This window comes from Balaenoptera physalus (assembly GCF_965194825.1).
Source record: "Balaenoptera physalus genome assembly, chromosome: 4".
Lineage (NCBI taxonomy): Eukaryota > Metazoa > Chordata > Mammalia > Artiodactyla > Balaenopteridae > Balaenoptera > Balaenoptera physalus.
The window spans coordinates 132,407,375-132,430,604 of record NC_138891.1 but is presented as its reverse complement, the minus strand read 5'-3'; the positions used below and the strand labels follow the sequence as shown (position 1 = coordinate 132,430,604).

At 38.1% G+C, this 23,230-nt stretch overlaps 1 long non-coding RNA gene across 1 annotated transcript in view; it reads right to left on the bottom strand.

The window, feature by feature from the left end:
• The window catches only part of LOC309660115, a 714,847-nt gene extending 692,491 nt beyond the window's left edge, over window positions 1–22,356 (bottom strand). The window contains exon 1 of the long non-coding RNA XR_014263141.1: window positions 9,651–22,356. This is a non-coding gene — a long non-coding RNA (uncharacterized lncRNA). The remainder of the gene's footprint in view (window positions 1–9,650) is intronic.
• Between the last annotated feature and the right edge of the window lie 874 nt (window positions 22,357–23,230).

Below are 23,230 nucleotides of genomic sequence, written 5' to 3'. Positions count from 1 at the left end.
ACTTTGGAAAACAGTATTGAGGTTCCTTATGAAACTAAAAATAGAGCTACCTTATGATCCAGCAATCCCACTCCTGTGCATTTATCCAGAGAAAACCATACTTCCAAAAGATACATGCACCCCGACGTTCATTGCAGCACTATTTACAATAGCCAAGACATGGAAGCAACCTAAATGTCCATCGACAGAGGAATGGATAGAGAAGATGTGTACATATATACAATAGAATATTACTCAGCCATAAAAAAGAATTAAATAATGCATTTTGCAGCAACATGCATGGACATAGAGATTATCATACTAAATGAAGAAGTCAAAGACAAAATATCATGTGATAGCACTTATATGTGGAATCTAAAAAATTATTCAAATGAACTTATTTACAAGACAGAAAGAGACTCACAGACTTAGCAAACAAACTTATGGTACCCAACGGGAAAGGTGGCAGGGGAGGGATAAATTAGGAAGTTGGGATTAACATATACACACTACTTTATAGAAGATAATCAACATGGACCTACTCTATACCACAGGGAACTCTACTCAATATTATGTAATAACCTATATGGAAAACTCTGAATAAAATAGATATATGTGTAACTAAATCAGTTTGCCGTACACCTGAAACCAACACAACATTGTAAATCTACTCCAATATAAAATAAAAATTAAAAAAAAAGTCACCTCTGGGGCGTCCCTGGTGGCGCCGTAGTTAAGAATCCGCCTGCCAATGCAGGGGACACGGGTTCGAGCCCTAGTCCAGGAAGATCCCACATGCCGCGGAGCAACTAAGCCCGTGCACCACAACTACTGAGCCTGCGTGACACAACTAATGAAGCCCACACACCTAGAGCCTGTGCTCCACAACAATAGAAGCCACCACAATGAGAAGCCCGTGAACCGCAACGAAGAGTAGCCCTCGCTCGCCTCAACTAGAGAAACCCCACACGCAGCAACAAAGACCCAATGCAGCCGAAGATAATAAATAAATAAATAAAATAAATTAAAAAAAAAAAAAGGCACTTTTGTGGCATCCATGTTACCTAGTATACAGTTTGATACGTGGCTCTGAATCTCAGAAGAGGTCTTGGATTGAAAAAATAATTTTATGTTATTTGTTTTTTTACCACAATAAAAATTAAAATAAAGAAAATCCCCTCCTCCCAAATAAAATAACACACCAAAAGAACATTGAAAGAGGAGTCTTCAGAAGATTTAGGAAGCCCTGACCTCCCTCTGAGTCACCTTGTTCTTGCTCTGACATTTCTCTGCCTGCTTTGATTTTGCTTTTCAAGCCACAGATTCACACTGGGCACAGCACTGAGCAGACTCCACGGCCTGGCACATTTTCCCACCAGATATTCACTCCTAACGAAGACTGATTTATGTATAAATTGTCTCAGCATAACAGGTGACACCTTGTGACTTGGCTATCCTTCATTGTCAACAAGAGCCCCCAATAAGACCTGAAACCTTTCTTGCCTGCCTGGTGACTCTGCACCTGTGATTCGCAGTGCCTGCTCTCTCACCCCTCGACTTGCTGGCAGAGGCTGAGGCCGCTGATGGTAAGCACTCCCCTCCCCACAGCTGCCCCTCCCAGATTTTATGTCCAAGAGGCAGAAGGAAGAGGGGGACATGGGCACCTCCATCATCGCATCTGATGAAAACAGTCACTGGGAGTTGGATCAGGCAGGGCCCTTGCAGGGGGACTTCTGTTCCAGAACCATCCCCAAGCTGTTAACACCTTTGCATCTCATTTGGCAAATGTTCTAAGACCAAATGACTTTGGAATAAACTCTTGCCCAAGGTTGGGTCAGTAGCTCTGACTGGATGCTCCCGAATGAGATAAAGAGAGAGAGAGAGGAATTTTCAAGATTAAGACCTTCCAGGAAAATAATGTGAGGCTAATTAAAAATAATTTAACCTAAATACAGGTGAGGTTCCCAGGGCAAAACACATCCCTTCTGACTGCAAGGATTAGAAAAATTACACTAAAAAAAACCAATGCTATCAAGCCCAGTTTCAAGCATTTGGTTTTCCTCTGAATTTTTGCAGGAAATATAAATTGTAACACATTACAAAGAGCCTCACCCAGCAGCGCAAGCCAGAGTGCTTACACGGCACAATCTTGATGTTCTCAGCCCACCCTCAGTAACTGATTCGTTCTCATGACATGAATAATTTGTTATCCAAATGCAAGTATGATTAAAAGTTTCTCCTAAGAGTCTAAAAATAATACTGTGAAATTCTGAGTTGACTCAGTTACTCTTTGGTTCTTAAAATGCAAGAAAAAAAGTGGATGTAAAATGAAGAGTGTATCTCTGAAATCTTCCTATTTGAACCTAATTATTTTATTTCATGATCCGTAGCCTACTAATTGCACGTGTCAGAAATAATAGGCGTTAGCACTTAACGTGGTACTTACAATATGCCGGTTACTGTTTTAAGTGCTTTTACGAACTCAATTACTCCCCAAAACTATTTTAGGTGTTATGATTATAATCCCCCTTTTTAAAGGTGATAGAACAAGGGCACAGAGAGGTTAAATGGTTTGGTAGAGATCACACAGTTTATCTAGTAAGAGGCTGAGCCTGTATTCTCACCCATTCTAGGCTTAGTGTCTGTGATTTTACCCATTATGTCTCTTTAAAAATGTCATATGGGTGAAAAAGTGAATCTTTTTCAACATGGTTGGAAAAGTGTTTTTGTTGTTTTATTAATTGGGGGGTGTTCAGAGAGTCTCCAACCAACATTTGATAATTATGTGATTGCTTGTGTTGAAAAGAACCTTGGAGACCATCTCATTTAACCCCTTCCTATTTTTTAACAAGGAAATTGAGGCTCAATAAAGTGATTTCCTTGAGAACTAGGATTTGGGTCTTTTCCTCCCTGTCACTGTGATGAGATGGCCAGGAAACAGGTGCCTGGATTTAGGTACTAAATACCATTAATTAACCTTGGGTTAATCCTGAACAATTCTCTTAGTTCTAAAATGAAAGACTTAAAATAGATGTGTTCCAGGGTTTCTTCAGGCTCTACTTTCTGTGATTCTAAATTGAGTTACATGTCCAGGATCAACTAGTTTTGTAAACAAGGGAGACACAGAGGAAGAGCAGGAAAGTCAAGTCTAATTTCTAAGAGGAGTCTGGAGGAGTGGGGCTCCATCACTTGAGTGGGAACATAATTCTCCATATTCTCCTCTAGGGACTGGTTTGAGGAGCAAGAAAGGAGGAAATCAGAACATTAACACCTTCACCTGATCTTTGTGTGCATTAAAGCAGGACCTAGAAGGGACGGTCCACTGTAGAGTGGAGCTCAGTAATGCATCCCAAATTATGCAAAGGGAGGTTTGTAGCCGAGCTGGACCTGGAATTCTAAATAACTATGTACATTCAAGCACAGAGGAATTGGCTTCACTGGGGAGCCTGAGGGTTGAGGGCCTGTAAAACTGCAGAAGAGAGTTGTAGGAAAGAAAGAAGATGGTCAAGCAACGTGTAGGGATGACTAAAGAAATTTTAATAGCTTGTCCTCTGTTCTTTTGTGACTGTGAAAAATAATACCCTCCCACAAAATATACCCACCCCTCCCCAAACACAAAAAGAAAAGCACAAAAAGAAAAGTTCAGCAAAGTCTGTTACACTGATGCCTTACTTGGGAAGGTTTTTGTGAACATAAAAAGGCAGGGAGGTCAAGTTCCACATCTGGTTTGAAGGTGAGCAGAGAGAGAATAACAGTAGGAGGGAAGATGGGATTAAAATATGTCAATTTCCTAGGAGAAGAAGACCAAGCCTGAGTGACCTTGAGAACATGAGCTCCCAGACATTTGCAAAAATCTTGATGGGGACATTGCACCTTCCTCAGAGTTTTGGCTTGACCCCAATATCTTGTTATCTTCTCTCCAAGAACAGAGTGAATCTTGGGTGACATCTGAGTTATAGCTAGAACAGTTAAATAGTAGAATGAAGGCTCCCCAGTCTAGACCCATGTGGGAAAAATTAATGATCTTAACCTCAGCGTTATTGACATGTTAAGGTGGATAATTCCTTGTTGTGAGGTGGTTGTGCTGTGCATGTTAGGAGATTTAGCAGTATCCCTGGCTTCCACCCACTGGATGCCAGTAGTATTCTCCGCCCAAGTTGTGACAATCAAAATGTCTCCAGATATTCCCAAATATCCCCTGGGGGCAAAAGTGTTCCCAGTTGAGATCCACTGGAGAAGAGTCAAGTGATAAGAACGTCATCTAAGAGGTGAGATGCTGAAACTAAAACAAACAAACAACAACAACAAACCCCAATAGTCAAAACCAACACCTCATGTAACACTTTAAGGCACTTTACTCATGTTAATCAAGCTGAAAAAAAATTGACAATGATTCTATTCAAAGTCTTATCACAAATTATTTTAACAAGTACCCTCCAGAGGCCCATTGTGTTTTTTAATTTTATTTTTAAAATACCCATCATTTCTCCCTCTTTGGGCTGTCAGCTTTCTTCTCCAGTTAAAATTTAGCAGAAGAGTTATTATTTAATTTTTTTCCCTTCTTCATGCTTGTCAAAGTTTAATCAACCTGATTACCAGATTGAAAATGAATGGCTGTAAAATGCTAGTTTCTAAAAAGAGATCAATCAACACAATTGTACACACCTGATAAAGGGTTCCAACAGCAGGTCCCCTGTTCCAAGAAACTGTGGCCTTTAAGACAGTTTTACTGCATAATAGATTAACCCTCCTATTACCAGAAAAGGCTATGAACTAACTTCTCACTCCTTGAATGAATTATAATAGCTAATTAAGCAAAGTGCTGTATCAAAGATTCTTAACTCTCATTGATGAGGTACAGGAGGTTGGGGCAGAGTGTCTGAAAATCTCAAGTTAGAAGAAGTGTTATGGGTTGAATTATGTGCCCCCCAAAATTCATATACTAATGTCCTAGCCCCCAGTACCTCAGATCATGTCCTGATTTGGTAGTAGGGTCATTGCAGATGTAATTAGTTAGGATGAGGTCATACTGGTGTAGAGTGGGTCCCTAATCCAATATGACTGGTGCTCTTAGAAAAGGGGGGAATTAGGACACAGACACACAGATAGGGAGAAGGCCATGTGAAGATGAAGGCAGAGATCAGGTGATGCATCGACATGCCAAGGAACACCACAGATTGCCAGAAGACCACCGGGACCTGGAAGTGAGGCCTGGAACAAAGTCTCTTTCACAGACTTCCAAAGGAACCAACCTTGATAATACCTAGATCTCAGACCTCTAGCTTCCAGTACTGTGAGACAATAAATTTATCTGGTACAGAAGCCCTAGCAAACATTATATTAATATATAAAATCTGTTCTCATTTACCTCTTTCCTGTCATATTCTGGGCATGTGGCAAAATGATCTTCCATCAGACTGACATGGCTACAATAATATCTCCCAGTAGGCTCAAACAAATAGCATCAGCATAAATAACCTTTAAAAAGTGAGTACAGTTCAAAGACTCACTCATCTACACAGTCAGTCGCATCAGAACCAAGAAGTCCTAGGAACTCTGACACTTCCCAGACGACTTCCGGATTTCAGCTATGATTGTTTATGAGGTTAAGCTCAAAGACATTGGCCCTCGCAGCTCTAAAACTGGTTTTCCTTTACTACTACCTGGATTAGTCAGGGTTCTCCAGAGAAACAAAAGCAGTGTGCTCCTTTGTATAGATATATACGAACATATAACTTTATATATAAAGTTAGATGAGAGATAGAGAGATAGGTAGATAGATGGATAGATAAAGGATTTATTATGAGGAACTGGCTCACATGATTATGAAGGCTGAGAAATCCCACATCTGCCAATTGCAAGCTGGAGACTCAGGGAAGCCAAATCTGAAGACCTGAGAACCAAGGGAGTCTATGGTATAAATCCTCATCTGAGGGCAGGAGAAGATGAGATGAGATGTCCTAGCTCAAGCAGTGAGGCAGGAAAGAAAGGGGCAAATCCCTCTTTCCTTCACCTTTTGTTCTATTCAGGCCCTCAGTTGATTACGTAATGCCCACCCACGTTAGGAAGGGCCATTTGTTTTCCAGAGTCCACTGATTCAAATGCTGATTTCATCTGGAAACACCCTCACAGACATGCCCAGAAATAATGTTTCATCTGGATACCCTGTGGCCAGTCAAGCTGACACATGCAATTAACCATCATACTACCAGAACATATTTTCTATTTCTTTGTGTGAGCTCCAGAAGTTTGTATGAAATAGGTTCTTAAAATGTACTTTTCTTTTTATGTCACATATATAGCTGCAACTAAAGGAAGGCACAGTGCTCTCAAATGCCTTATTTGAGCGGTTATAAGGAAAATGACTTCAGAAAACGTACAATTTTCTCCAAAGGGGTCCAATTCCCTTTTCCCAAATCTTTAACTTTCTGAATAACAGGTTTAACAAAGGTAATCCACACCTATCACATGGACTATGTTTTGGATCATATTTATACATTGGCTGTGTTATGGATCATTTTCCCATAGTAAAAATAGTATGAAGGAAATTCAGAATCTTGGCAGGTCCAAAAAAACCTATTTAATCCATAATGTTAGTGAACTACCATCCTCAAAAGAGCAGGCTGAGTTTGAGGTGCTAGAAACATGGGTTCATGTACTTCAAAAGGGAAAATAATTTTAAAAAAATGTTTGAATCCTCATTTTTTATTTTAGTGACAGACAGAAGTGAATGGTTTCATATTAAGTGCAACAGGTCATTAAATTGGGGCTTCTATCTCAGTATTGATTTGGGCACCACCAAAAAATTCTCATGATTGTGAGACTCAAACCTCCACAAAGGAAATTTACAGTGACAATTGAAGACCTGTTCCAAGACTCACCAATTTCAAGAATAGAAAAGTTTAAAGAGGGTGGCAATTTAGAAGAAAGTTTTCTTTGGCAAGAGCTGCTGCCATGCTTTGGTTGACTACCCTCCCCCATCAAGGGGAGAGGATTATGGGGGTGCTGCCTTCTCCATCTCAAGCCTGGTGAGAAGGACTTCTATGTACTCTCAGGTGCTTTAACATGTGTTCTCTGCAGTTGAGTTACTCTGAGGACGGATGAGTATTCACCGCAAGAAAAGCTAAATGAAATTGTGAAATTTCAGCTTCTGACTATGATGGCACAGCTTACATTAAAAAAACTTCCCCTGAGGTAAACGACAAAAGCTGAAGTTTGTTTAAAGAAGCTGTTTAAATCATGAAGGATCAAGCAAGGAAGCCAAGACTTGAGGGGTGAAGATCTAGAGAGAAAGGAAATGCGCTGATGTGATAATAGTCTCTTCCACATTTCTCCTACAGGTGGCTGCCAATTTCTCAGTTGCATGGAAAAGAAAGCTAAAGAGTCAAATATAAACTGGGAGCTAAGAGTCCAAAAAGCAAAACAGGGCTTTGTCTGTTTCAAAGTGCTATAAAGACAAAATACAGAGTTCAAGGCTGCATGATCCCTGAAAGTCTACACCCTGGGAGTAAGGGTATCCAGAGTTAGATCCAACCTGGGTTAAGACTGACTGATCTGGATCAAGATGATTTGTTTGTACTATACCTGACTACCAGAAAAAGGGTAGATCTCTCTGAAGAAAGATCATCCAAAGCCTCTATAATTTTTATATGTAATATCTAACAATCAAAGAATTCCAGGCATGCCAAGAAATAGAACCAAGTGATTGTAAAAAAGAGATAAAATAGACAGTAGAAACAGACTCAAAGTTCATTATGTCTTTAAAATAAATGTGATTGATATGTTCAAAAATATAGATGGCAAGATGGAGAATTTCATCAGAGAACTGAAATTTATTAAGGAAAAAATAGAAATTTTAGAAATAAAATAATTCACTCACTGAAATTAATAACTAAAGAAATAGAGTCAACACCAGATTAGATAAGTAGCAGAAAAGATTGATGAACTGAAAGACATTGCTCAGTAGAAAAATAGCCATATTGAAGCATGAGAGAAGAAAAAAAAAGAAAAAAGAGAAAATACTTAAGAGTGGAACAGCTCTGTGGAACAAGGTAAAAAAGCCTAAAACATGTATAAATAGGGTCCCAGAAGGAAAGGGAAGAGAGAATGAATAGCAGAAATATTTGAAGAGGTTATAAGTGAGAACTTCCTAGCACTGATGAAAGACACTAAGCCACAGACTCAAGAAGCTCTATACACCACATGCAAAACAAACACGAAGAAAACCATACCTAGGCACATCATGGCAAAAACTCTTATATCAAAGTATGGAATTTCCAGAACACTCTTTTCCTGCTGTAGGCTGGTTTCTATGAAGAGACATCTTGACTCTCCTTTCTTGATCAAAGTCGCCCTATCTAATGGCAACCAGGTAAGGAAAATTTCTCTTTAGCAACTCAGTCAAGCTGCTCATTTCTTGAATTGGAAAATGCACTCATGTTATTTGCTTTAATCTATGGCAGAGAGTGCTGGCTGCCTTCTGAGCTCTGTTCTCTTCTTTATAAACAATGAGCCTAGCTAAAAACAAACCAAAACAGAATCCCTCTGGAAAACAGATTTCCCAGCATCTATTGTAGATAGAAATAGCCACATGACAACTGTTCTTGCCAGTGACAAGTAGAAGTTCTTACATGGAGCTTCCAGTAAGCACCTTAAAACAGGAGTAGAATCAGTTGGCAAACAGCATGTTTGCCCCTTGTGCTTACCTCTTTCTTCCTACCTAAAAAGCAGCTGTAATGACTGGAGCTGCAATAGTCATATTACAACTGACAGTAAGAGAAACCCCCAAATTACAGATACTGATCTTAACATCCTTGAACTGCTCCATCAATGATGGGCTACTTATCAAGACTTCTTTGTTATTAGAGAGAATAATAACACCTGTCTTATATAAGCCACTGTTATTTGGGTTGTTTGATATATGCAGCTGAAACCAATCCCCATTAGAGCTTCCCTCTCCTTGTGGCTTGAAATAATCCTGCAATGAATCCTTCCATTGAGTTCAGCTGGTTGTTACTTTGAGACAAAGAGAAGCCTCAAACTATCTGGCCTAAAAGAAAACCAATCAGCATCTTATTCACACATGGTACCCTCTGAACATAGGGAAGAGACAGTTTAATACAGCATATATGATCATCAAATTCTGGGCCATTGCTAAATGAAAATCTGAGTGGGGAAGATGCCAGTCAATCTCAGTTTCATTTCTGGGACCTACAGCAGTTCAGAGATCACAGAATTTAATCATCTGTCTCAGATTCAAAACAAAGGGAAAGTGAGGGAACTAGTTTCCTTCTAAATCTGAGCCTAAGGTGAAGGATTAGAATATTTTTCTAATCCATCACAGAGATAATTTTGTAAAATACAGTAAAAATGAATTGTTAAGAAAGTGAAATTTTAAAAAAGCATACAGAATACTAGTCTTAATATTGTATTATTAGATTCTAGAGTCATAAAGCAAATTGTCAAATTGCTTTTTTTTTTTTTAAAGTTTCTTAATCTTATTCTCAATTTCAGTACTTATCATGGTCTGCTAACAAACACTTCATAGCCTGGCCCTGGTCCACAGAACACACTTTGAGTAGACAGTTCTAGATTTGCCTTAGTCTGCTAGGATTACTATGGCAAAGTGCCACAGATTGGGTGGCTTAAACAACAGAAATTTCTTTTCTCACTGTTCTGGAGACTGGAAGTCCAAAATCAAAGTGTCAGCAGATTTGGTTTCTCATGAGGCCTCTCTCCTTTGCATGTAGGTGGCTGCTCTCTTGCTGTGTCCTTTCCTGGCCTTTCCTCTGTGTGAGCACATCCCAGGTGTCTTTCTCTCCTTTTATAAGGATAAGGGCCCCACCCACTGATCTCATTAAAATTAATTGCCTCCTTAGAGGCCCCATCTCCAAATACCGTCCCATTGGAGGTTAGGGCTTCAATGTATGAATTTGGAGAGGACAACAAAGATCACTGTGACAAACAAGCTTGTAAATCTCTCCATCTTTATCCCCCCCTTCTTCATCTGCTCTGTTTATCTTTAAATAGATTTCTTCCAAAGAATATTTAAAGGACCAAAAACAATTTTTTTAATGAATATTTCAAAGTACAATTGAACAAAGCAATAACTTTTGGACAAATAAGCCAACATTTTCTCACTGTGACATTGAACTTGCTATTTTTTCAGGGTTTTTTTCTGTTTACATTTTGCTTAGGTTTCCTTGGGATTTCATTGTGATGTGTGAGTTCTAGTGTGTGTTCCCTTAGTTCAGTGACAGAGATGGAGCTAGTAGAGGACAGAATTGTAAGTCAGATGGTTTTCATAACACTTTTGTAAGAATGTGTTGTAATATTTCTGTGCTAGAATCTATCTCTATCCCTTGCCAGCTGTACCTCCTCTCGTGTGTGCCCAAGCAGATCAAATATTTTGTCAGGAAGCACATGAATCACAAAAGTATTGACTTTGTTTTGGAGTAGAGATTTTTTTTTTCCTTTCCCTGTGACAGCATAAATGTGTACTGTCAGACCTCATATTCTGTTCCTAAGGATGTGTTCATTTCTTTTTCTATTTCCATAGCAATCTGCTGATTTAACTCACATGTCTCTAGGAAGTGATTGTTCCAGAAATCTGGCACATTCAACCCAATATCTGTAATCAGTTCTACTTTTGGCACAATGTCTGGTTCAGTGAGTCTACTCTTGTTGATAATCCTCCCCCCGAAAATGGTGATTGTCAGACGACCTAAAATTGTATTTGTAATCAACAAACAAATGTTTGAAAGTCTTGCTGTACATCATCTACATTTAAAAGCCCTTCAAAGAAAATATAGCCACTCAGAAAGTGCTTTCTTAAGTATTTACAATTTTTTTTATAGGAAGAAATAAATTAGAATTTTTAAGAAAGCAATTATGTATAGACTGCAAAAATACACTTTTAAATAACTTTTTTCCTAATTGTCATGTTTCATCATGCAAACTTTTGGATTTTATTAAATCTACAGATAAAGATCAGAAAAAATTTCTTGTGGTACCCATGCCCACCTATAAGTGTTGTGAATGTTTTATATCATGGTTAACATCTGGTCATATTTTAAACTGTATTTCTAATTTTTCTGTTCCCATGGAAGTATTTTGCATTATCAAGACTTGCTTATAATGACCTGTCTCAGCCTTTGTTTTTTAATCTGCAAAAATTGGAAAGTTGGACTAAAAGTTTGGAGGCACTTTAATTTTTTTATTCTTTCTACTGAACTGCGTGCTTATCATCTTGTGATCTAGTTGTTGCTGTTCTTGTTTTAAAATATCACATTATACCTCCTCAACTAGAATGTGAGTTCCCAGGAGCAGAATTCATACCTGCTTTACATCCCCTATAGCACTGCTACTCAAAATACAGGTCCTCAAACTATTTGTTACTGATCCCTGATGAGGTCAGGAGCTGGCACCAAAATGTATTTCAACCACGTGGTAAATCAACTATGTCACTAAGCACACCATTTAGTTCAACCAAGATTTTTTTCTTAGCAGGACTTTCTTAACGAAGAAGCTATGTGTTGATTCACCCTCTGGTACAACCTCCTTTCTTATCATAACAAATGGTTCCAGGAAGAGTACCAGTCTGCAGGCCATACTTTAAGCAGCACTGGTCTATAGAGTCTTACAAAAGATTCTCAATAAGCATTTATTGTTTGACAAATGGCTCATCTATTCAATGAATAAACATTGATTGAGCATCCATGATGGAACAAAGAACTGAGAGGGTCTATGGTGGGGGGACACACAAATCTGAAGGTGTTTACAGTCTATTGAACAAGATGACATATTTTTAAATAATCAAGTAGAAAATAGAATCATAAATTTATAAGCAAGGCACAAATAAGACTCCATGGGAGTACAACAGAGGGAAAGAATCCATTCAGCAAGGCACTGGGAAGGGGAAACCTGGGAACTTCTTCTTGAAAAAGGGGTAAAATGTTGAACGATGGAGTAGGGTATGGGGGTCAATCTCCAGGAGTAGAAGCAAGAACACAGGAAGCCTTAGGCATGTTTGGGAGACTGCCCAAGTTTGAACAATGCCTTTCTCATTATTTGATGCTGGATAAGTCTTTAACCTCTGCACATTTCCTTTTCCTTTTTATTCCTTATTATTCTGTCAAAAGGAGAATAATAGAAAAAGCATTCATCTCATAGGATGAAGATCACATGGCTTAATTCAAGGAAAGTGCTTAGAGCAGTGGTCGGTGCTCAGTAACTGTCAACTCTTGCTGTTCTTATTATCATTCATCACATTATTATTGTGGGATGTTAACTTCACATTAGCTTTTTGCAGCTTTTAGTGCTTTTGGTTTTATGCTGTGGAAAATAAAAAGCTACTTAAGGCTTAAAACCACTATAGGAGAGAGAGTAGGAAAAAGAGGATTGAGGTCAGAAATGTGATGATTGCCTATAATTAAGGAGCAAAAGGAGAAAGGAAAAATCAGCAAAGGACACAGAAGGCATATCTAGGAGGTAGGAAGAGAACTAGGTAAAAAAACCAGCACATGGATCTGAGCTAAGAAAAAAGGTTTTGGCAAAATGAGGCCATTAACAGAGTCAACTATTGTAAAAAACAAACAAACAAACAAAAAAAGGAGGATGGTTACTAAAAAAAGAAAAAAAGGTAGTTGAACTTGAGAATGATGAGGTCATTCACAGCAACCTGTAAGAGAGTTTCTTTAGGGGTGCTGGACCGTAAGAGGTTGAGGAGAGTCAATGGTAAGGAAGTGGAAGCAGTAAGGATAATACACTCCTATGCCTTTGTGAGTATTTACTTTTTGTGACTGAATGTGCAAGCTTATAGGCCACTGAAATGACAGCCAATCTCCCTTATAGATGTGTCATAGACATCTATTGTTTTGTCTGTTTCACTCCATCCCCCACCCTTTCTGGAAACTATTTCTACCCCCATGGCAAAACTTAGAGCTGACATGAGGAATGTATGGATTTTTGAGTGTGAAATCAGAGAGAAAGCATGAGTCAGTCTTCTCCCCACTGGAGAATTTTAAAATGAAAAACTTTGGCACTGTCAGCAGTCATATTTCTCCTCTGCTGGAATAAGCCAGTCTGCGAAAAAAGATAATGACTCCAGTTTTCAGAGAAAAGTAGATTTGAGAAATGGAGAGAAAGAATCCTAAGGGCAACTAGACCCTAGTTCCAATTATTTCTGAGGCACAGCTATGTTAATGCCTCTCTGGTGGTTTATCCACGTTTCCTTGGATTCCATGAGTCAGCCCATCCACCTTCTTGTCTTAGGTATTCTGAATTAGACACCCGTTCCTTGAGACTTAAAATTACCTAACACAAGAAGAGATGTGTTGCAGCAAAGTCTTGGTAAATGTTGGATAGTATTAAAACAGTGGTTGAGAATGGCAGCATGGTATACTTGCAGTGAAGATGGAATAAAAGGCAATAGAACACTTCTTTTTGTTAATGTGAAAGAAAGAAGATGGTTGAGGACATAGATGAGGTAGGTTTGAATTTCAGGCTTTAACTTGACTGAGCAATATGTACAAATTGTCTTTTTCTATAACTCAGCCTAATTTGTATTATATGCCCTCATCCCACTGAATTGGTGGAGACTTTATTCCAGTTGATTCTGTCCACCCCCTCTTCCATTCCCAGAGTTCCATCAAGGTTCCAGGGTACTTACAGAGTACTAACACATGGTTGGGGAGGTGGAAAGCACAGCTGATTTTGGTTCATGTAGGTTTCTACTGAGACGTGCTTGTTTCTGCACATGGTTCCTTCAGGTTTGGTGGCTCTTCCTGCTGTTTCCATATCATGCGAGTGGCAGGGGGGGTCTTGCTGTTGTCTTTGTGCTCTGCCAGGAGTACAGTAATCTCTGCAACACTAAAGACTCATATGCTTAGACACTGTGACTCCATTTTCTCTCTGCAATTCTGTTGGGCAAGAAGGCAGTGGGTTTCCTCTCTCTAGGACTCACAGAGTCTCTGTTCTCACCACCATTCCAGAAGAATCTTCTAGTTTGGGGAAGGATTGGGGTGGGATGGGGACAAGAATCCTTCTTCTTCTGTGTTTCATCCAAACATTGTGTTGATTCTTGGTTCTCCTCCTTCTCCTAAGAGCCCAGATTCTTTGAAACCAAAGCCACTAAAACCCACCCTGTCCTATCCCTCTGATACAATGAACCTGGAGCCAATTCATTGCTTCTATGCATGGAAAGAAAAAGGAAGAAATGGTGGAAGAAAGAAAAAGGAAGAAATGATGGAAGGAAAAAAAAGTTGACATAGGTTGTTAATATCTCAAAAATATCATCCCAACACTAAGAGAACTTTAAAAATGAGAGGGGTTCTGGTTGGATAGACTTGATCATCTGAACAAAATGAGAGTGGAGAGTTTTCTGGGGGACGAGGAGAGCTGAGGATTGACAGCTGATTCAGAGGGTTGCTGAGAAGCAGAAGAAGCCGGGCATCCAGATAACTTGAACTCATCTGCAATCCTTCAGCACTGTTTCTCAACTTCCTCTATCAGTTCTTGGCACCTGGGAATGGCATGAGAAAGGGTTTCTACCCAGATATGGATGTGACCAGTGCTGATGAGGAACTTGTGTAATCTAGGCCAGGGGGTCCGGTTGGGTAGAGAAGCAGAGGAGGCAGAATGGAGCCCAGAACTCTGGCAATGGTGAGAAACTGCAGGAGCACATGTTCCAATGAGGATGAGGAACCTGTCTAGCAGGAACGAGACTACAAGGGGTTGTGGAAGAAGAAAGTCTGGAATTTCAGGTCTGATAAAGCCCTTGGAGGTGATAATGAATACTACTTGAGAGCCCACATGTCCTGACTCTGTTGAGAACCAGATCTGATATTAAACCCAGTAGTACCCACTCTGTGCCAGCATCCACCCCAGGACCTGAACTATATGAGCCTCCATAGGGTCTCTAAAAACAAGAAGGACCCCAAATCTTTCCAGAGGCCTGAAACTACCCCTATCAAATATTTGCTTAATTCAGGGTTTCCAAAATCTTATGAAAACCAGGACTAAGAACATTCAAAGACAGGCAAGGCAAACACTGGGAAATGAGCAATTTTAAAAGAGTGGTGCAAGGGTCAAGAACTCCACACAGCCTAAGATATACTGTGTGGGGACTCGGGAATATTTCCAGAAAAAGGGCATGAGGTTTTTAATCTTCATTTGCAAATATTTTTTCTCCTCCTTGGGCAAGGTAAGTTTCATCCCTGGTTTTTATATTTTCAGTTTTCCTGTTTACTGAGAATTACACTTTCCACTGGGAGACATTGTTCCAGAGATTAAATTTCATAATGTATTTTTAAAATTTTTATCATCAATCATAAGTTTTTACTATCTCCATTAAAGAGCATTTTCTTGCCTTTCTAGAGAAATCTGAAGCTTTTGAGGGTTTCAGTGTCATCAGCTGGCTGGTGCATGTGGTCTTCTTATACAATGAGATGGCTCATTCTACATTTCAAATTATAAATGGAAACAACAGGCATACCCTCAACAGAGCTGGCATTTGAACACGTAAATTCCCAGCTTCCTGCCTTTTATTCAGGTAACTCTATTTTTAACCCTGCTTTATAAACCCACACATCTCTTTTTCTTCCCTGTTGACGGTATATTCCAACTGTGTCTGCTTGCTGAGGGCCTCAAAACACAAATGTAATAATCTCTCTACACCTTGATTATATATGCTTCTTGAGAACTGCAGTAATCTTATAGAAAGTCTCACCACTTTCTGTCTTAAAATCCGGGACACTGGGCAGCTCCTAACTAGTTATATACCAGGAATGTAAGGAAATAAACAAAGCTTACAGGTAGAATCCCCAGACAGTCAAGAGAAAAAATTCTGCTTAACTGGATTGGCAAACAGTATAATCAAGATCTCGCTAGGATTTTGTACCAGACATAAAGCAAAACAGTTTTGTGGAGAACTAACTGTTCTGAGGAAACCTGAAATGCTTAGTGGCCTAAAGGGAAATTTCCCAAATCTTACTTCAAAAGAAATAGGCAAGAACACACAGATACCACGCTGTGATAATTCGATTAAGAACTGCAACAGACTTGGCCAACACCTCACAGTGAGTTACAGGACTGCCAGATTCTCTGAATTACCTCAACTCAGAGCCCAAACTCTCAGTTTAGGAGTGCCAAATGGAGCTCATGCTTACCATGTAGGCTTTAAATCAAACTAAAAAGGATGGATTTTATTTCATTGTTGGTAGTGTGTTGTTTCCATCTTAGTTTATGCTTCTTTCAAGGCATCTGCTTCTTTTCTCTACTAAGTAATTGTGAATCATACTTGGACAGTACTGTATATTGTGCTTTCAATCCCTTTTCATGTTTGTTTTCTAATTCATTTTCCATAGATAAGACTGCTCTTGTCTGTATTTCACAGATGAAACTCAGAGAGGTTAAGTGATGTCTTAAGCAAAGTCCACAGCAGAACCCACCACCTGGGAAGGTGTAGGAGGAAAGAAGGTGAGCCCTACCTTTGACATGATGTTCTGTCAGTCCATACAGGCTCTCTCATCCAGGTCATGGGACAACCTGGAGTCCAGTCACTCCTGGAGCATTGTGTGAAGCCTTGAGAAGTACCTGCAGGAAGGGGACACCTGTTTATTACAGCACTGTGTTAAATATGTGAATCTGATGCTTTGACATCTTGGGGTCTTGCTGACCCTGAAGGGACTGCCTCTCCCACGGCTAGCCAATTCCTAAAGGTAGTAAAAGACTCACCCTGCAAGCATGCCTTTCGTAGGCAAACCAACTGACCCATCTCCTACCCCTTAACTACCTCTTTTATCAGGCTCTTACATTCTGCGACCACTATTCCCCTGCCCTAATCACACAAGGGCCAGGTACCAGACAACTATGGACAGCCTGTATGGCCCAAAGCTCACTGAAATTATTCAAACTAGCCAATCCTAAGCCTGCTAACACTGCCTCACCCATTCCTTCCTGCAGAAAACACAATAAAGGCTCTTGCCCATGTTTTCCTCTTGCTTCTTCTGCCCCCTGACCGACACTGGTACTTCCCACTTTAGCCCTTAGTGACCCCCTCCTTTAGGAAGCTTTGAACAACAAACTGTCTTTTCAATGGTAATTGTCTCCTGATTTGTTGACCTTGTCATACCTGAATAATAATAAAACCTACATTTTAAAATAAGCACATTTGAAAATTAAGATAAACTGGGACCAGGCAGGTGAAAGATGAGGGTGAGAGTTGCAGAACAGTCTCCTTTTAAGGGTAGATCCTCTGCCAGGAGGAAACAAATTGATTTCCCTACACCAAACCAGCCCTACAGCAAGTTCCCAATGATCCTAACATCTGAGCTAGCCCTCCTGTACCTCCCCAGAATCATCACATTTGCGATCCACGTGATTTCTGAATTGGAAGATTGTCTGCTCAGCTTGACTCATCCCTCCAAGGTGAAACAGCTACAAAAAGCAGAGAAGAACTGGCCCAGCTGATGATGAATGTCTAAATAAAAAAATCACAATAGTCTGTATAGCACAGGGAACTCTACTCAATACTCTGTAATCACCTATATGGGAAAAGAATCTAAAAAAAAGTGGATATATGTATATGTCTAACCGATTCACTTTGCTGTATACCTGAAACTAATACAACATCGTAAATCAACTATACTCCAATAAAAATTAATTAAAAGAAAAGGAAATCACAGTAGTCCTCCTCTAACACATCCTCACACATGTTCCCATCATAAGTTTGTTCCATCAGTTCAGGGCTTGCTCAGGGAAGGGATAGGTTAGAAGATGGCTTAAATTCCAGTACAACACATTTGCGTTATAAGGGATGCATCGGGCATCTGCCCTCATTCTTTAAGGCCTGTACTGGAGGTAATTGGGAACTGGAACGAGCTTTGGAAATTTATTCTGAAGTTGGGAGTGGAAGATGGGGATAGGAGCAGCCTTTTTTTTTTTTTTTTTCTACTTGTGGTTTTCTCAAGGTACTTTGACACATGACAGCCAGAGAGAAGAAGAAGTTCTCATATATTTGAAATGCAATCTGCCTGTTAGAGAGTGGTTTTAAGGTATTATATTTCTCTTTTTATTTCAAAGAGCAGATAAAAATGGAAAACTGTTAGCTATTCTAAGAATCACATAATCATAATTATCAATTTGAATTCCTATTGCAAATGCTTGCAACCACAGTGAAGTGATTTATCATCAAGTACATCTCAGGGTTTTAATTGTGTGCACTTGAATGTATTTGCATATTCTCAGCACACTTCATCATTTTCATTTCTGATAAAACACTTCAAAAGAAACTAGGCTCTGTCAGTTCAAAAATGTATTGTTCTTGCATATCTCTAAAAATGATGGGTAATTGCTATCATATTCTGAATATGTTTAGGATTAAAAGTAACCTGGATTTTATAAAATGGTGCCACTTAACTAAGATTTCAAAAATACTGGTCTAGGTGTCCAACGTTTAATGTTATTCACATCCACACTCTGTATAATGTTATTTAATGAGTTCTTGTGTGGCAGTTGAAAGTGGGGCAGCAGTATTTCCCTTGAAAGTGAAACTTTCTAGAAGCCCATCTCCTTCCTGCCAGGTTCTTAAGGAGCCAAGAAGCTACAAAGGGGAAGAAAGATGCTGACAGGACTCTCCAGACTAATAAGACATTAACCAATTACTAATTAACCAATTAACCATTAACCCAATTAACCAATTGGGTCCTTTTCTGTGGCTCCCTCCCTCATCTTCCTCCCATCACTGACTCATGGCCCCCAGCATCATGTTTTTCTTCTCAAGGGATAAAAAGACCCAGAAAGTTATGAACAAATTAATGCACCACATATGAAAAGAAGTAATATTAAACCTATTTATAACTCCAACAAGAGGAGTACAAATTCAACTTTCCCATCACCACCCAAAACCCCCCAAAACTAATAATTTGCACAAAACCTGCTGGTGTTATTTACACATTCCACTCATCTAATGCTTTCTTTTATTTGTGCACCTAAAGTGCATATTGATATAAATTCCTAGACAGTGGAAAGATCTTTGGCAGAGCAGAAGATTTCTCGCTGAAAATTAACTCTAGTCTACCCAAATGCATTAACTCAATTCCCCTAGATGCAAAAAGACACTAAGTAACATAGCTTTAAAACATTTAAAGCAAAAATGGACAGAAATATAGGAAATACGTGCAGTTATAGTACAATATTTTAACACACTTTTCCCAAGAATAGATCAAACACAAAATAAATTGGTAAGGATATAGATTTGAACAGTACACAAAACAGTGTCTAATCCACATTATCTAGTACACTGTGTCCTCAGAATACACAACGTTTTCAAGTATATGAAAAATATTTATAAAAATGGACCACTTAGTACAGTTAAAGTAAGTCCTAAAAAGTGTCAAAGAATTGGTATTATATAGATCATTTTTTAACTACAAAGAAATTTTGTAATTATTACTTATAATAACAAAAATATAAGTGAAAATCCACATATGTTTAGATTAGAAATTTAAAAGCACAAATTTAACAACTCATAGGTAAAAGAAGAAATCATAAGGGAAATGGTAAAATATTTAGAATTAGAATAATAACAAATATAGTACACATCCCATAAACCTTGTGAAAGAAAGGCAAAGTAGTGTTTATGGTGAAATTTGTAGTGTAATGTGATTATAATAGAAAAGTAAAAGGGCTGAAAACTTATCTAAGCATCCAGAGAACATTAAAGGATGAAAATATAAAGATAAGAACATAAAATGAGAGTGAACAAATACACAATAGAGAGGAATGGTAATATGAAAAAGATAATAAGAATTTTATGAATGTGAAAATTTAGATGACATGGGCAGATCCTTGAAAAATATAATTTACAAAATTGCCTAAAGCAGGAATAAAAAACAATTAATGTGCTATTAACATTTTAAAAAATTGAATCAGTTAAAAAGTCTTCCTAAGAAAAGAAGAGACACTTCCCAAGTAATTTTAGCATAATCTTGTATAAAAAACTACAGGTCGACTCACTCATCAATAACAATTTCATATACATATAAAATATGGTTCATTTAGAAATAAAAAAGAATGAAATAGTAAGCCATTAGAGGAAAAAGATATTTACAACATATGTAGCTGACAAAAACTTATACCCATGATTTAATAAAAAATAAAAAAATTTCTATTAGTCAATGAGAAAAAAGAAATACTACCCAATTAAAGAGGAGAGGAGGTAGAAAAATTAGATGTGATCAGTCTTCTCAAAAGAGGATATTCAAATAATTAATCATAGCAAGTGTCTGTGTGTGTGTGTATGTGTGTGTTCCTAGGAATAAATTTAACAGAATATGTGTAAGACCTTTATAGACATGTTGATTATTAAAAGAAGTTCTAATTAAATGAAGAGATACAAAATATACTATGTTCGTGAATTGGGAGAAGCAATAGCAAAACAAGTCAGTTCACTGCAAATTGATCTATAGATTAAATGCATTATCAATTAAAATTGCAATGAATTTGTGTGTATGTGTATATGTAACTTGTCAAAAAAAATTTCAAAATATATATGAAAGATCGTTGGGCAGGAATAACCAAGACATTCTAAAAGAGTAGAAAGTTATTGAAGCTTACTTATAGATATCAAGAATTCTTATAAAGCTTTGATAAATATGACACTATCATATTATCATCAGGAAAGGTAAATAGATGAATGAAACAAAGAATTCAAAACAGACTTGAAATGTGATTTATGTCAGAGTAAGCATTGCAAATTAGTGGGGAAAGGATAGACTTTTTTTTTTTTTGCCTGCACACGTGGGATCTTAGTTCCCCAACCTGAGATGGAACCCGTGCCCTCTGCAGTGGAGGCACAAAGTCCTAACCACTGGACCGTCAGGGAAGTCCCCAAGGATAGACTTTTAATACACATGACTGGAGCAGTCGTTATTGGCGCGGAAAAAAATGAAATCAAAACCCTACTTTACCTCACGCACAAAAACCAATTCTAGGTTTACTAAAGATTAAAATATGAAGGACAAAACTACAAATTTTTAGGCATAACATAGGATGACATCTTTGTGACATTAGGGATAAGGAAAAATTTCTTAAGCAAAAACTGTAAATAATAAAAGAAGATATGGGTAAATTAGCTAAAGTAAAAGTGAGAACTTTTATTCACAAAAAGATATGAAAAAGGAAGTAAAACTACAAGCCACAGATTGGTAGAGCGTGTTTGCCATATGAATTATTAACAAAGGAATAGTATCTAGAGTATATAAAGAACCTCTATGAACCATTAAGAAAAAATGCAAATGATGGATAGAAAACTGAAAAAAAAGATTTGCACAGATCTTCAGAGAGAGTAAATCCAAATGTCCAAACAAATCTAAGCAAGATTCTCAGCCTTGTGAGTCATCAAGAAAATGAAAATTTCAACCACAATGAGATACTATATTACAACTACCAGACTGGCAAAAGTTAAGAATACTGGCAAAATCTAAAGTTGGCAAGGATGTGGAGTTACTCTTCTCATGGGACTATAAATTAAGGCGAACATCTTTGAAAATTGCATCACCCAGCAAGTACTTCTAGAAGACAAGTGCATATCCATCACAGCACTGTTTTGTAACAGAAGGAAAAAGAGGAACAATTCAAATGTCCATCAACCATAGGGGAGATAAATAAACTGCATGATAGGCATACAATAAAACACTGTATTCTTGTGAAGAGTAATGAATTACACAGATAAGTAAAAACATGGATAAATCTCAGGAACATAATGTTGAACTAAAAAAGCAAGTAGCGTAAGACACACACTCTATTTTTGTCAATATTAAGTTCAAAACACGCAGCACTGGAAAATATATTATTTAGGAAATTATCATCTAGGAAAACTGAAAAGAGAGAGAGAGAGTGAGAGAGAATGATAAACATAAATTTCAGCAGAGTGGTTTCCTCTGAGTAGAGTGAGAGGGGATGGGACAGGGACTTCAAAGATAACAGTAATTATATTTGGTGGTGGTAACTGGGTAGAATACTTCAATAGTCTTGTGTTATTAGTCTTTATATTTTGTGTATATTTTACAAGTATTTTTATCTCAATATTTAATAAAAATGTTTAAATTTAATTTTCATTTTATATTAGAGTACAGTTGATTTACAGTGTTGTGTTAGTTTCAGGTATACAGCAAAGTGATTCAGTTATACATATACATATATCCATTCTTTTTCAGATTCTTTTCCCATATCGGTTATTACAGAATATTGAGTAGAGTTTGCTGTACTGTACAGTAGGTCCTTGTTGATTATCTATTTTATATATAGTAGTGTGTGTATGTTAATCCCGACCTCCTAATTTATCCCCGCCACCTTTCCACTTTATCTGCCCCACCACCTTTCTACCATAAGTTTTTTTCGCAGTCTGTGAGTCTGTTTTGTAAATAAGTTCATTTGTATCATGTTTTTAGACTCCACATATAAGTGATATCATATGATATTTGTCTTTCTCTGTCTGACTTCACTTAGTATGACAATCTCTAGGTCCATCCATGTTGCTGCAAATGGCATTATTTCATTCTTTTTTATTTTTAAAGAATAATCTTTAAGAATTAGTTCACAAGTGTTGGTGGGACAGATAGCTGGAACGTGTATATTTCTGGCTGAAATATGCCAGGACAATCAAAAGAGTCAGCTGCAGAATCTCAGCCTTGGAAGTGGTGGTACAGAAGACAGAAAACCAGGGGAGAGGCTCAGATGTAGGAAAACGGGCTGGGGATCCAGTTACTAGAATGAGGTTATAAGAAAGGGTTGGATCCCTAAGCACTAAGCCAGAACTCAAACAGGGCTCAGAACTCTAAGTGATGTAGCGTTAAAACTGAGCCACATTGAATTATTGTCCTGGGTTACCCCACCAAGAAAAAGCATATATTATTGAGCTAGTATGTGGGGTTGAATGTAAAGGAGATGCTTAAGAGAATCCAGCTGTGAGAATCAGAAGGCTGCCAGGATGAGAGGTTAAGCAGGTCTTTATATCATCTTCCAAAAAAAGAATTTTCTTATTTTCTTCTCATCTCACAGGTAGAGACTCTGAAAGTAGTTACAGTGACTTCTCTCAAGTCATTTTATCATCATTTTGGAACCAGAAATAGAATTCACCTGTTTTAACTGCTTTTATTGATGCCACCACTAACCTATGCTCCTTCATTCATAAATGACTTAGTGGTTATACACATTTTACGGAGGAGACCAGCCATGATTCACAGGCCAA